We start from the raw sequence: 14,393 nt of genomic DNA on the forward strand, positions 1-14,393 counted from the left end.
AAACATGCACACAACTCTATGGAAAAATTCAAAATGAGAGGATATTCAAAAAAACATCTAAAGCAAATCTATAAGAAAACGAAACTCAGAACAAGAGCGGAATTATTAACAGACAAACCTAAATATAGTCAAACTTTGACTTCACACAAAACTAGGTTCATCACAGCCTATAATTCAAATACACAAACATTGAAAAATATAGCTAACAAGAACTGGTATATATTGCTTTCAGATGATGACATCTCACCATTTTTGGAACAAACAGCAAGTCTTACCTTCAGCAAAGCTAAAAACTTGAAAGATTAATGTCATTCACACTTCATGAAAACTTAGAAAGAAACAGGCCTTGTGCAATTTTGGAATGCAACCAGATTGAGGACTTTTGTGAGATTATTTGAGATCCACTTGAGAAATTCAATTTTGCTTAGAAAAATTCAATTATTGCATCAGACTCAGATCAATTTCAGGAATACAATCCTCAAATTTGGATCCAAAGGATAGCAATAAATGTGTAAACAGTGAAGGACTGTTACCTATTGCTAACCAACACCCTTATGATTAAATAATAAGGGAACAAAAAGGAAACTTTTTCTTTGGGAATAAACAAGCTATAGAATACAAATACACAAACTCTAATCACAAAGCCAAAATCAATTTGTGAACAACTGGAAAATGTAATTTATGTCAACCAACCTCTATGAAGAAATAGAGCGGAAGCAAATATTAAACCACAAAGTAAATCAATAAACTATCTACTGGCGCAACATACTTGATCTCCAGCGTTGCATTTATTCTTCAATTTTAATACTGATCAGCCACGGTATAGGGAGACCATAGTGCAGCCTGTATGTTCTACCATCTCATAATAATAAACAACTTTATCAACTACCAAACAGGAAACGCTCTAAGTAGCCCATAGGCTGACATTTTTCCTCTTTTGGGATTCTGGGAGTATGCTGTCTGGGCATCTGCAGGAGGATTCTGGGAGGATGCTGGCCTGGGCACCTGCAGGGGGAATACTGCCATGGGCCCCTGCACAGATGATTCTGGAAGGATGTAGCCACGGGCCCCTGCAGGGGGGATTTGGTGAGGATGCTGCCTGGGGTCCTTGTAGTTGTAGGATGCAGACACATGCTGCCCTCGTGTCCCTGAAGGAGGCAGGCACGTTCATCCCTCCTGCCCCCTGCAGGAGGCAGGCACACACTGCCTTTGTTCCCTGTGCAGGAGCCAGGCCCTTGCTGCCCTTGTGCACTAACAGGATGCAGACACACGCCCCTGCAGGATGTCAGGCATGTGCTGCCCTGGTGTGACTGCAGGCAGGGCAGTTTCTAGCCAACTTGGTGCTCAGGGCGAAACACTAGAGTGCACCCCTCGGCTGGCACACGTCACTCCCAAGCTACACCTCTGTGTCGTGCAACAAAACCCATCAATATGAATAAATAATTGCTATATAAATGAAGCTGGTTTCATTACATTGTAATTCAAGTACTTTACAGAATATTTCTGATGTGAAAACACAACTGTTGCTGCCCAAGTAAATGGTTCTTCTGTCACCTGCTCTGAGGGAAGGCCTTGCCTGAATGTAGTTTTAAACTGTTCATACTGGCACACTGCGGTGTGACCAGCCTAACTGGGGTCTGAGGGCCCACTGACCACTGGCCCTGTGTTGCAGTTGTTCTGTTCGTACCACCTCACTTGTATTTCGCAAGAGGCAATACTACACTAACCATATGAATTATTTTCTGATATAAGCGTTATCATTCCAAGATGGACAGTCTGGTATGCTCCTATTGAACTCTTTCAAAATACCTCTATGAAAGGGGGCAAATAGCACCAGTGAGGGTTCCTGTATGCTTTGCATTAAAGCACAGAACATTTCAGGACTATAACAGTGATCAGAGATCTCTATATTTGATAAACAAGTCTGTGATAAAAGGATTGTGTGTGTGAATCTCTAAATTCATAACAGATGCATGGCTTGGTGCTCACATCACTGTTCACAACACTCACCCTAACATTAAAATGTTTGTAACCATGAACCATACATGCTCATTTGGACAGTTTAAGTTTTTGGATGTGGGTATAAAATGGCTGCAACATCAGTCATTCAAATGGGGTAACAAGGGCTCTTTTGCTTCTTGTTTCTGAAGAATTTTAGATGAGGAAGGGCTGGGTCTCAGTTGAGCATGCCCAACCCCAAATACAGAAACATGTTTTGGGAATTATATCTACAGACAGGAGTGTATACCGTAGAAGAGAGACCCAATAACCAATGCACAGAAAGGCTACACAGAAAGGACTCTACCTCTTACAAACTTTAGCCTGACCAGTAATAAGCTGATGAAGCGTTTTAAACAAAACCGGCTTCTAATGTGTGGTAAAGGAGTTCCTCAGCCACTATCTCCTCACTATTACGCAGGACTCCGGGCTTATTTCGGCAAAAAATAGCAGACCCATGCTTTATCTAACAGAGCTGGCATTAGCATCTCTTATTAGTGTTGGCCTGCAGCTAGTGGACATCATGGCGTGGCCGTGTAGAAAGGGGGTTTGGCCTGGTGGCTGTACAATTTGAGGCGACTTCTTTGCTTTAGGTTTTTAAGTGCGAGCACAGTATGGCATGCTTGTCAGAGTCACATACACAAAACAACGTTCCAGGCATATGTGCGGTTACATACAGGAGCACCACAAGGATGCCATTAACCAATAGGGTGGCGACATGTGCCGCACACACATCAATGCTGCACACATCACTGCATTGATTTGCCATGGACTACTGTCTGCATTGTGACACACGACAAACTCTACTTTCGTAATCAAGGTGCCAAGTCACATTGATGTGCCATATGGTGCGCGGTAGGCAGTGGTTTGCTTGTTTAGAAAATGGGGTTGATGCTGAGCAGATGCATTTAGTCCATGTCCCAAAGCAGCCACTAGAATACTTAAGCAATAAAAATTACAGTTAACCTTCCCAGGGATGCGCCATACGTAACTGAAAAGCAATATACAAATAAAAAGGTTTTGGTGTGTTAAAGAGACATGAAAATAAAGAAAATAGTTTTAAACTTTTCTGTCTGGCACGTTAAATTCTCTTTGCAGAATGCATAGTTTTGGTCAGCTAACGTACTTGGTCTGGCCTGGTGAATACAAATGCCCCATGTTCAGTTCTTAACACTGAAATGTTAAGAAGTATGGGTGAAGGTCCAATATAAAATCTTTGAGATGATAAATGTATCTCAGAGTCTGCCAAGCTCGTGGACGCAAGCTATTACTATCCCCATTTACAAAAAGGGGGACAGGCCGATCTCGCTGCTTGATGTCCCAGGAAAACTGTATTGTCGTCTAATCCTGAAAGAACTACAAGCTTGGGTGAGGTCTAAAGAATTGTTTGATCCATTACAATTTGGTTTTGTAAAGGGTTTAGGAACAATTCCCCCCAATATAATGATCCTCAATGCAGGCACAGCAGCTAGAGAGATCTCAACCACTATACATGGGCTTTATAGATGTCAAAGCAGCTTTTGGTTCTGTTGATCGGGATCTGCTTTTTAAGAAACTGGAAGTGTATGAGTGTCCTACCTCCCTACTGTCCCTGATCATTCTGTTTCACTCTAAAACATCGATGCAGGTGCGCATTAGCTTAGATGCGAAGCTGTCACCTGAAATTGAAACATTTCGTGGCTTGAAACAGGGCTCAGCGCTGGCCGCGTTCTTGTTTTACTTCTTTATATTAGATATTGGGCATCAATTTGTAGATTGCAACGGTGATCCTCCTAGGTTTGGGGCACAGCAGATCCCGTATCTGTTGTATGCGGATGATCTGGTTCTACTGTCACAGACTCCGCAAGGTCTCCAGAGGTTGCTTGTAAGGCTAGGGGAATATGCCTGTGAAAACAGATTGATTATTTGATTATTAATGTTAGTAAATCACAAGTAATTGCCTGTACCTCCAAGTTGGGAAGCAAGAGGCCTTCTTCTCTGCAATCATGGTCGATACAAGACATCAAGTTGGAAAGGGTGTCCGAGTACACATATTTGGGGATCGAAATTTCAAATAGGCATTCTAAGGGTGACCTGGGTTCAATGGTTCAGAATAAACTACTCCAATTGACCTCACAGTCTAGAATGATCAAAAAAATTGGCAAATTGTCTCTGAAACATGCAGTAGACTTTTATAAAATGAAAGTCGTCCCGATTTTGTTGTATGGTGTTGAGCGCATGGTGTTCGATAAAGGTTGCCAATGGGAGGCCCTAGAGGCTTAAGTATTGGAAGGCGATCCTAGGCTTACCTAAAGCGACTCCGATCGCAATGGTGCATTACAAATTGGGGTTAGTGTCTCTGTATCCACAGGCAAGGTGGAGACAGTGTGCCCTGCTATGTAAGTGCCTGTTGGGTATAAACAGCGGGACAATTTTGGAAGTTTTGGCTTCCACTTTGTTAAAATCACGCAATACATTTCCAACGAAATGGTTGAAGTGTGTATTGAACCATACGACCGATGTAAATGTAACCTTAGAGCTGTTACTCCAGAACCCTGACCGCCCTAAAGTAAAGACTTACTGTGCCGACTGGGCGGGGACTTTATCTAAGTGCTCGCACTATAAAGATTTGACTGTTTGGGCGTTTGGTGTTAAGCCTTATGGAATTACTGCACCGTATTTGGTGAAATGCCCTTCTATACGATCCGAATTCCAAAGGTTTAGCTTCAATTTATGGGGTACGAGAGATGTATTATCTAGACGCAAATTGATCACTCCAGAAACAAAACTATTGCAGATATTGCATTGATGTTCAGCAAAAAGAAACTCTGCAACACCTGCTTGTAGACTGCCCATCCCTAAAGGTGGTGCGAGAAAGAGGCTTTCAGAATATTATTGTCTTCCACATGCACACTTCGAGCGATCATAAATGGCAAATCATGTTCCCAACCTCAAGAGAAAGAGTACAGATCGCTATTGTCCAATATTTGAGAATGGTTCTCCCTATAGTTGTTGGCTCACATCAGGATACATAAGCCAGCAATTATTAGGTGAATTCATTCCTTTCATCCCCGCCATGGGTTTTATTGGCTTGAGAAGTATGCTTGGCACTGTTTGGTATTGTTTTCAAAAATTATCTGAAAGGCATGTGAAATGTACTTTCAGTGCTATGCGGATGATACCCAGCTCATTTTCAGGCTACCCTCGGCCTCCTCTTCTCCTTCCCTCTTCTCTGACTGTCTTTCTGCTATCCAGGAATGGTGTGCCGCCAACGACCTCTGCCTTAATGCCAGTAAGACCGAGATTCTACTCATCGGCACACCCACTCCCTCCTTCCCTGCAGCTCTCTGGCCGGCCTCTCTTGGCCCTCTTCCTGCTTCTACCTGCAAGGCTAAAAACCTCGGGGTCATCTTCGACTCCACACTCTCCTTCTCGCCTCACATTTCTGACGTTTCTAAGAAGTCACACTACCAGCTGCACCTCCTCAGAGGTATCCTTCCTTTCCTCTCCTTCCCCCAGAAGCTCACTGTCTCCAGAGCCCTGGTTCTCTCGAAGCTGGACTACTGTAACAGCCTCTACCTAAATCTACCTGCCTCTACTCTCCGCCCTCTGCAACTCATCCAGAACAGGACTGCAAGACTTGTCCTTGGCCTCAAGCCCCGGGACCGTATCTCTCCAGGACTGAAATCGCTACACTGGCTCCCTGTGGCTGCGAGGATTAAGTTCAAAACCCTCTGCATTGTCCACAAGGCCTTCTGGGGCCTGGGGCCAAAATACCTTCAACTCTCCCTTCCTAAATATCTTCCTTCTCAAGCACTTCGCTCATCCGCCTCTAACTCCCTCAGGGTCAGCCGCTTCTCTAAGCAACGAGTTGGTGGGAGATCTCTCTCTGCTGCAGGGGCCTCCCTCTGGAACAGCCTGCCTGCCTCCCTAAAACTTGAGGAGAACCATCTCCGGTTCCGGAAGAGCCTCAAAACCCTCCTATTTGCTTCTGCTTTCTCTCCCCCTCTCTCCCTCCCCCTGCTAAATCACTGAAATTGTTCTAAATCAGCAACTGGGCCACTCACCAATCTCGGTCCTTGGCCCAGCCACTCTCCCCTGCACTGCCTGCCTGGCAACCCCTGCACTGCGGGACTGTCTCTGTATCCCTACAGCCCCTCTTCCCGGCACTTGTCTGCACTTATCTTGCACTTGCCACCAGCTGACCCTTATTATTTTTCTTGTTCGTTACTAATCGTGTACTGCACTTTCCCCTCTCCCTTTCCCCCTTGCACTTTTCCCGTCCCCTTAACCTTGCACTTGCGCGATCTGAATGACACCTGGCCTAGTAGGATCGTTGTCTGTCTCCCTTTGTTCCCCCCTCCCTGCCTCGTCGCGCCTTGAAACACTTGTGTATAGGCGCGTTACAAATACCATATCATATCATATCAAAATATCTTGTTCTTATTCTCTGTATCTTTTTATTCTTATGTTTTTTCAGTATCTTTTGTACCCCTGGTATTTTATTCTTTTTATGCTCTTATATTTGTGTTGTATTTTCTGTAAATATTTGAAAAGTTGTGTACCAACTTAATCAAATAACAAAACAAAAAAAAAGAAATGTTAAGCACATACTGCGTAAAAACAATGGCTTGCTAAATGAGCCATCACTTACAAATTGCTGCACTTGAAAGGCTGTTACTTTAGCACAAAGAATGAGGGGCACAGGGTGTGGGACTCCAGAGCATCTAACGCACTGCGTTTGGAATATGCATTCCTTTGTTTGCATATTCCAAATGCATCCCATTCAGCCACAAGTCGGCAGAGAGCAGCCAGCCGGGTAGGCCACTTCCTGCGCCTCCCCCTGAGCTATTTACCTCTGTGCCCCGCCTGGGCCATGAAATGGGCCTGCCTGCAGGAGGTACGCACGTCCGGCCGTAGTCCTGCACCCTGCAGGGGTAGGCCCATGCTGCCTTCGTTTCCCACGCAGGACCATGCTGCCTTTGTGCACCGACAGGATGCAGACGCATGCTCTTTCATACCGCGGTAGGATGCAGGCACATACTGCCCTCCTGCACCGACAGGATACAGACACATGCTGTGTCATGCGCCTGCAGGATGCAGGCACATACTGCCCTCGTGCACAAACAGGATACAGACACATGCTGTTTCATGCTGAGGCAGGATGCAGGTACATGCTGTTCCATGGGGCGGCAGGATGCAGGCACATACTGCCCTTGTGCACCGACAGGATGCAGACACACACTGTTTCATACCCTTGCAGGATGCAGGCACATACTGCCCTCGTGCACCAACAGGATACAGACACATGATGTGTCATGCCCCTGTAGGATGCAGGCACATACTGCCCTCGTGCACAAACAGGATACAGACACATGCTGTTTCATGCTGCGGCAGGATGCAGGTACATGCTCTTTCATACCGCGGTACGATGCAGGTACATACTGCCCTCGTGCACCGACAGGATACAGGCACAGGCTGTGTCATGCCGATGCAGGCACATGCTGCCCTTGTGCACCGGCAGGATGCAGACACAGGCTATGTCATGCCCCTGCAGGATGCAGGCACATACTACCCTCGTGCATAGACAGGATGCATACACACGCTGTTTCATGCCCCTGCACACATACTACCCTCATGCACCGACAGGATACAGACACAGGCTGTGTCATGCCGATGCAGGCACATGTTGTTTCATGCCCCTGCAGGATGCAGGCACATGCTGCCCTCATGCACCGACAGGATGCAGACACAGGCTGTTTCAAGCCCCTGCAGGATGCAGGCACATGCTGCCCTCGTGCACCGACAGGATATAGATACATGCTGTGTCATGCCAATGCAGGCACATGTTGTTTCATGCACCTGCAGAATGCAGGCACATACTGCCCTTGTACACCGACAGGATGCAGACACAGGCTGTTTCAAGCCCCTGCAGGATGCAGGCACATACTGCCCTAGTGCACCCACAGGATACAGACACATGCTGTGTCATGCCGATGCAGGCACATGTTTCATGCCCCTGCAGGATGCAGGCACATACTGCCCTCGTGCACCGACAGGATGCAGACACAGGCTGTTTCATGCTGCGGCAGGAAGAAGGTATATGCTGTTTCAAGCCCCTGCAGGATGCAGGCACATGCTGCCCTTGTGCACCGACAGGATGCAGACACAGGCTGTGTCATGCCTGTGCAGGATGCAGGCACATGCTGCCCTCGTGCACTGACAGGATACCAACACAGGCTGTGTCATGCCCATGCAGAATGCAGGCCCATATTGCCCTTGTGCACCAACAGGATAGAGACAAAAGATGTGTCATGGCCCTGCAGGATGCAGGCACATACTGCCCTTGTGCACCGACAGGATGCAGAGACAGACTGTGTCATGCCCGTGCAGGATGCAGGCACATGCTTCCCTCGTGCACTGACAGGATACCGACACAGGCTGTGTCATGCCCATGCAGGATGCAAGCACACACTGCCCTTGTGCACCAACAGGATGCAGACACAGGCTGTGTCATGCCCCTGCAGGATGCAGGCCCATACTGCCCTTGTGCACCGACAGGATGCAGACACAGGCTGTGTCATGCCCCTGCAGGATGCAGGAACACACTGCTCTCGTGCACCGACAGGATGCAGACACAGGATGTGCCATGCCCCTGCAGGATGCAGGCCCATACTGCCCATGTGCACCGACAGGATAGGATGCAGGCACTCACTGCCCTCGTGCACCGACAGGATGCAGACACAGGCTGTGTCATGCCCCTGCAGGATGCAGGCACACACTGCCCTCGTGCACCAACACGATAGAGACACATGCTGTGTCATGCCCATGCATGATGCAGGCACATACTGCTCTCGGGAAGCTGTTTCATGCCCCTGTAGGAGGCAGGCCCATGCTGCCCTCGTGCCCTCTGCAGGCCCATGCTGCCCTCATACCTTCTGCAGGAGGCAGGCCCAGGGTGCCCTGCGCAGGCCATGCTGCCCTCGTGCCCTGTGCAGGCCCATGCTGCCCTCGTGCCCCCGGCAGGAGGGTATTTTGGAGCTTCTGCAGCATGAGGAGGGCACTGCTAGACATCTCAGGGCAGAAGGCCACCATGGGTCCGTTGCAGGTCCATGCCAGGAGTTATAAACCCTCTTACTGGCGCCGAGATCCCTCCAGCGATAACAGGTGCTGACCCGGACACGAGGCTGTTCAGCAAACTTTGATCACAAGATCCAGGGAGGGCGCGGCCTTTAAAACATGTCCAAGCTACATGAAAAGAAGCATAGAACATGGGCAAGAAAACGACTATATATGCCCTTCTACAAACACCACCACAAACAGTTTTAAAAAGAAACACCCCGATTACACAGCATGCGCCATTCCTGCTGAAATATAGAACACACGTGGACATTGTCCCGGTAGTAAATGAATGTTTGCATGATGTGTAAAGTGTTCACAGACTCTGTGCGCTCTGAATTGGGGCAAAGATGCAGTGGGCGCTATGCAGGCAGCATTAGAAGACAGACTGCACCACAAAAAAGACATCATGTGCAAGGTGTTGAGAGGGGCTCCTGGAGCAGCCGTGCATGTGGTGTGGGACCCTCCTCATACATGCACGCGCACCATGGTTATAGCTGTGGGGATTACTTATTATGACCGTGCCGGTCCGGAAACAACGGTGGCAGTAAATCCGCAGCCACCGCCGAGTTCTGCTGGTGGGAGGTGTCGCTCCCGCCAGGTCTGACCTGGTGGGAGTAACGCCACCCGCCTGCAGGCGGAAATGGAAACACTGGCTCCGTCATAGTCCCCATCCCCATAGAGTCCTATGGGACTCAATGGGAATGGGGATTTACGGAATTCCGCCTCCGGAATTACCGGGTCACCCCGGTTGTAATGCCCTGATGATTCCGGCAATCACAGAGGCGGAATGGTATTTTCGGGTCCGGCGGGAACCTAATGGTTTTTCCGGCACGGCTACCGCCGGACTCGTTATGAGGCCCATTGTAATCTTCATTACTTAATCTCCATAACTCATAATTTTGATCTTCCTCGTCACTGTGCTCCTGCTTCTGTAATATGTACAGTGCTACAACTGTTTCCTCGTTCCTAGCCCAGCCCCTTATTACATAAGGTATAAAGACCAACCCCACACATAGTTCCACCCCACAGCATATAATTGACCCAGACATCCCACTGGTGGGTTGCAAGTACTGTGACTTGGAGTAATGAAGATTACCAGTAAGTAAAATCCAAGCTGCTCTTCTTAATCCCAGTACTTACCGTATGAGGAAAACCAAATTAGAAAGATGGATGGTACAATAACCACTAAGACCACCAACAAATTGTGTCAATATCCAACATCTTCGATGTCTGTACACGTCAATGCTCTGTTACCACCTCCAACACCACTGTATGAAATGGCGTAGACACATGTTCACGGATGTTCAAACAGTAATGACCAATAATCGTATTTGGGTCAGTCGAAGAAGAAGAGCTACAAATGGCTGGTACAGAAATTCCTTTAGCTTTGCCCATGAAGCCGGCACCCCCCACGCCCCTCTATTGCATCCCCCCTGAATACCCCTGCCAACCCATACATCTCTGCTAAAGGCCCCTACCAGGGGACACCACACCGAATGTGACAGACTGTCCAATTGTAGGAAGCTCTGTGTCCTCAAGAGAACCATCAGCATCACTCTCTTGATGTCTAGTAGGGGGCTCTAACATCAGAGGCTCTCCAGATGTTTTAGACTGCGACTCCCATGAGCCTTCACCATTGACAGCCAGCTGGGGATGATGGGGGAAGTTGTTCAAAACATCAGGAGAGCAAAAGGTTGCAGACCACTACTCTAGTAGATGCCTTCCTCCTGAGAGGAGGGTTGAAGGAAGAAAGCTGGCAGTACTACCACCTGAGACTGATGGAATTTGGATTGAACATCAGGGGTTGCACCATAACCCCAGGGCCTCTGGCAGATTCTCAGAGCCGAGGTTATGGCCACCAATAGACCACCTTCATTGTAGGATATTTGACTGTACGGTCGTTTTGAATGACTTGAACGGAGCACCCTGCAGAGCCGTAGATCCAATGGAAGGTCTCATGTTGGCACTGCAGTTTACAACACCAGATTTGACCAAGCCAAGTGCCTCGTCCTCTTATTCACTAGAGCCTCACTCTCTAATCCCAGTCGCTAGGATACTCTCATTTCTTTAAAAGCTGCCCACTGCTCTTAAAATGACACAGGCAGGCACAGCTCAAACCTTTCCTTCAAGAACTGAGGAATCACTGGAACTGGACAACCTACCAGAGCAGAACCATGACTTTCAGACCAGTACCTATCACAGGGTTTGTGAGTTGCTGGTCTCCTAGCCTCCTGTACAGCCAAGACCAACTGATGGGTCAAACCATGTCTTTGCCATCTTTCCCTTCCAGGTCCCCCGCGGGATCACTCTGCCAGACCTGGAAATTACTTCTAAATCTAATTCCTATTCTCGAATGTATTGGCCCCAGGATGAGACTGAATATGGACTGTGTATAGCGGAGGCCACCTCCGAAACAACGTTGACTTACTGGACAGATTGAGAACTCTGCACTCAGGAGAGAGGGAGTATTCCTTTTTTTATTGTTTATAATTCATACTCTAGAATTGATTGTTATTTTTTGATCTCCGAAAGGCTCATTGAAAATACTGCAAGTGTTGAGATGGAGGAAGGAGGACTTTCAGATCATTCTATGATTAAATGAATGTTAAATGTAGGGAGCGTAAGGTCCAACTTCACTGGGTGGCCCTGAAATGGTTTATCCTGAATGACCAAGATATATTGAAGCACTTAAAATCATTTATCAATTCTTTCTTTAGGGCAAATGAAGGTACAGCTGATGAGTTAATGGTTAGGGACAGTTTTAAAGCTGCTGTCCGTGGGAAGTTGATGAACTTGACATCTTCTGCCAGGAAGTCAGCATTGTGAGAACTGAAGTGTTTGGAGAATTAACTTTGCAAATTACAAAAGAAATACCAATTAACAAAACAAAGTGAGGATAAGGCAAGAATGGACAAAGCAAGAGACTCTTTGAGATCTGAAATGGATTTACAGGAAGAGAAGGGCCTGTTCTATATGAAACAGAAATATTGGGTGGAGGGCGATAAAGGTGGTTGAATCCTAGCTAATAAGTTAAAAGGCTTAGTAGATAGGTCATACGTCCAAAGAACAGTAAACGAACAAGCCGAAATAATGGTGAAGTGGGAAGATATATGTGAGTGCTTCTGGAGTTTCTACAAGTCTTTGTACACTGAGACCCAATTTCCGCCAGAGGCTAATTTAAAGGATTTCTTTAGGAAAAGTGAATTGCCAAAATTGACTATGGAGCATGCAGTCACCCTTGATCATTAGATTATTGAGGCATAGATACTGCTTGCTATCACTCAGCTTAATACGGGCAAATCATCAGGTCTTGATAGGTTGCCGGTTGAATTTTACAGAGCTTTCGTCCTGAACTGACTACATTTCTATGTGGGTTATATAATTATTTTTTGATTGAGGGGATGGTATGTCCAACCATGAGGGAGGCATGTATCACAGTAATTCCAAAACCCGGGCAGACACCAAACCAGGTGTAGTAACTATAGGCCGATCTCGCTACTTAATGTGGATGTCAAAATCTTTATTAGGGTCATGATTAATCGGTTGGACAAATAATACATTGGTGGCTTAATTGATCACTCCCAGGTCAGGTTTATGCGGGAAAGACACGGTTATGACCACATCCGAATCATCATAGACAACTTGGGACTCCCAAAGAAAGAGGTGGAAAAGATTCTATTGATTTTTATGGACGCGGAGAATGCGTTGGATCAGGTTTATTGGAGCTTCTTAGAGCATACATTAAGCAAGATGGGGTTTGGAAACACCTTTTTGAGAGCAGTTAGAGCATTGCACTCATCAATTAGTGCCAGCATGTGGGTGAATGGAGAACGTACAGCTCCCTTCCCCCTATCTAGAGGTACTAGGCAGGGATGTCCACTTTCTCCCTTTCTCTTTAATCTGGCACTAGAACCCCTTGTGGCTTATATCAAACAAGAACAGGGACTTTGAGGTCTAAGGATGGGAGATAGTGAAATCAAAGTTCTGTGTTATGCAGATGATTTGACCATAATTCTGGCCAACCCAAAAGAGGGAGGGGGGAGACTGAAGCGTATGTTTGAGGAAGTAAGTCTTCTATCGGGCCACAAAATCAACTAGGAGAAGTCAGTGGTCTTTCCACTTGATACCTCGCATCCACGTGGGGACTTGACTGCATGGAACCATCACTGGGCTAACACGAGTGTGAAGTACTTGGGAGTTCACCTTGTCCGAGGTCTGAAGAATATAGTGGACTTTAATAGTTAAATTGATAGAGGCACTTCAACGGGATGTGCAAAAATGGATTCGCTTAACGCTTAATATTTGGGTGAAAAGTAATACAATCAAGATGGTGCTTAATGTCTAGTTCAGAAGCTGAGGATTTACTTTTTATTTTTTTTGGTGCCGAGAAGGCTTTTGACAGTGTAAACTGGACCTTCTTAAATTTAACGCCAATGAAGATGGGTTTTGGTCCATTGTTCATTAATGCTGTGGGGGCGTTACAATTAAATATTAGTGCTAAGGTGTGTGTAAACGGGGTACTGTGAACTTCTTTTAAATTATTCAAGGGTACTCGTCAGGAGTGTCCTTTATCGCTCTACCTTTTTAATTTAGCTCTGGAACCGTTTTGCTTTATATTCGACAATCTCAGAGTCTTTTAGGGTTTAAGATAGGTGAAATTGAAATGAAGGTGTTTGCTTACACTGACAATGTTACGATCGTCCTTGGTAATCCTGAAACGGGTGGAAATATTGTACAAAGTATGGTTGAAGAAGTGGGTAGGATCTCGGGGAACAAAATTAACTGGGTCAAAACTATAGTATTTCCAGTCCGGGATACTCCCGTACATGATCAGTTGTTGAACTGGAATTGTAAATGGGAAATGGGAAAATAGATCTGTGAAATATTTGGGTGTGTACCTCACTAGAGATATGAAAATGATGGTTGGGTTTAATGTTGATAAAGTCATTGAAGCTCTTTGGAAGGACATTTGTAAATGGGAAAGACTCCCATTCACTATTTGGGCAAAAATTAATGCCATTAAGATGATACTCTTACCTAAGGTTTTATACATCATGCAGTCTCTACCATTAAGATTTTCAAAAAAAGCTCTTGGTCGGGTAGGTTTTCCAGGAATGTTTATGGGGTGCTGGTAAGAGACCCAAAGTACCGAGGTATCTTATGATCAGGGGGACATCTGAAGGTGGATTTGGATATCCCATTCTCGAACATTATTACAATGGTTTTGTGTTAAAGAAATTGTCTATTTATTTCTCTATGAATAGCCCTGTGGTTCCACTTTGGGCTTGAATTGA

Source organism: Ambystoma mexicanum, chromosome 14, assembly GCF_040938575.1.
Source record: "Ambystoma mexicanum isolate Mex_15411 chromosome 14, UKY_AmexF1_1, whole genome shotgun sequence".
NCBI lineage: Eukaryota > Metazoa > Chordata > Amphibia > Caudata > Ambystomatidae > Ambystoma > Ambystoma mexicanum.